Source organism: Triticum dicoccoides, chromosome 6B, assembly GCF_002162155.2.
Source record: "Triticum dicoccoides isolate Atlit2015 ecotype Zavitan chromosome 6B, WEW_v2.0, whole genome shotgun sequence".
Classification (NCBI taxonomy): Eukaryota; Viridiplantae; Streptophyta; class Magnoliopsida; order Poales; family Poaceae; genus Triticum; species Triticum dicoccoides.
The window spans coordinates 220,506,114-220,508,212 of record NC_041391.1 but is presented as its reverse complement, the minus strand read 5'-3'; positions in this window follow the sequence as shown (position 1 = coordinate 220,508,212).

The following is a 2,099-nucleotide window of genomic DNA, read 5'->3' as shown; positions in this document are numbered from 1 at the left end:
CGCCCCCTCCCCCTCTAGTCTGAATTCGACAAGGAAGGGGGCGGCGCCCCCCTTCTTTCCTTCTCCTCCTCTCTCCCTTCCTTCCCTTCTCCTACTCCAACAAGGAAATGTGGAGTCCTACTCCCGGTGGGAGTAGGACTTTCCCCTTGGCGTGCCCTCCTCCTGGCCGGCCGCCTCCCCCCTTGCTCCTTTATATACGGGGGTAGGGGGGCACCTCTAAACACACAAGTTGATCTGTTGATCTCTCCCAGCCGTGTGTGGTGCCCCCCTCCACCATATTCCACCTCGGTAATATCGTAGCGGTGCTTAGGCAAAGCCCTGCATCGGTAGCATCATCGACACCGTCATCACGTTGTCGTGCTAATGGAACTCCCATGCAAAGCTCTACTGGACAAACTATCATTGTGGTTTTGATGCGTAGGTAAGAACGGTTCTTGCTCAGCCCGTAGCAGCCACGTAAAACTTGCAACAACAAAGTAGAGGACGTCTAACTTGTTTTTGCAGGGCATGTTGTGATGTGATATGGTCAACACTTGATGCTAAATTTTATTATATGAGATGATCATGTGTTGTAACAGAGTTATCGGCAACTGGCAGGAGCCATATGGTTGTCGCTTTATTGTATGCAATGCAATCTCCCTGTAATTGCTTTACTTTATCACTAAGCAGTAGCGATAGTCGTAGAAGAAATAGTTGGCGAGACGACAACGATGCTACGATGGAGATCAAAGTGTCGCGCCGGTGACAATGGTGATCATGATGGTGCTTCAGAGATGGAGATTACAAGCACAAGATGATGGCCATATCATATCACTTATATTGATTGCATGTGATGTTTATCCTTTATGCATATTATTTTGCTTTGATTGATAGTAGCATTATAAGATGATCTCTCACTAAATTTCAAGGTAAAAGTGTTCTCCTTGAGTATGCACCATTGCCAAAGTTCGTCGTGCCGAGACACCACGTGATGATCGGGTGTGATAAGCTCTACGTTCATCTACAATGGGTGCAAGCCAGTTTTGCACATGCAGAATACTCGGGTTAAACTTGACAAGCCAAGCATATGCAGATATGGCCTCGGAACACTGAGACCGAAAGGTCAAATGTGAATCATATAGTAGATATGATCAACATAGTGATGTTAACCATTGAAAACTACTCCATCTCACGTGATGATCGGACATGGTTTAGTTGATTTGGATCATGTGGTCACTTAGATGATTAGAGGGATGTCTATCTATGTGGGAGTTCTTAAGTAATATGATTAATTGAACTTAAATTTATCATGAACTTAGTACTTGATAGTATTTTTCTTATCTATGTTGTTGTAGATAGATGGCCCGTGATGTTGTTCCGTTGAATTTTAATGTGTTCCTTGAGAAAGCAAAGTTGAAAGATGATGGTAACAATTACACGGACTGGGTCCGTAACTTGAGGGTTATCCTCATTGCTGCACAAAAGAATTACGTACTGGAAGCACCGCTAGGTGCCAGGCCTGCTGCAGATGCAACTGACAACGTTAAGAATGTCTGGTAGAGCAAAGCTGATAACTACTCGATAGTTCATTATGCCATGCTTTACGGCTTAGAACCAGGACTTCAACAATGTTTTGAACGTCATGGAGCATATGAGATGTTCCAGGAGTTGAAGTTAATATTTCAAGCAAATGCCCGGATTGAGAGATATGAAGTCTCCAATAAGTTCTATAGTTGAAAGATGGAGGAGAATAGTTTTGTCAGTGAACATATACTCAAAATGTCTGGGTATAACAATCACTTGATTCAACTAGGAGTTAATCTTTCGGATGATAGTGTCATTGACAGAATTCTTCAATCACTACCACCAAGCTACAAGAGCTTTGTGATGAACTATAATATGCAAGGGATGAACAAGACAATTCCCGAGCTCTTCGCAATGCTAAAGGCTGCGGAGGTAGAAATCAAGAAGGAGCATCAAGTGTAGATGGTCAACAAGACCACCAGTTTCAAGAAAAAGGGTAAAGGGAAGAAGAAGGGGAACTTCAAGAAGAACAGCAAACAAGTTGTTGCTCAAGAGAAGAAACCCAAGTCTGGACCTAAGCCTGAGACTGAGTGCTT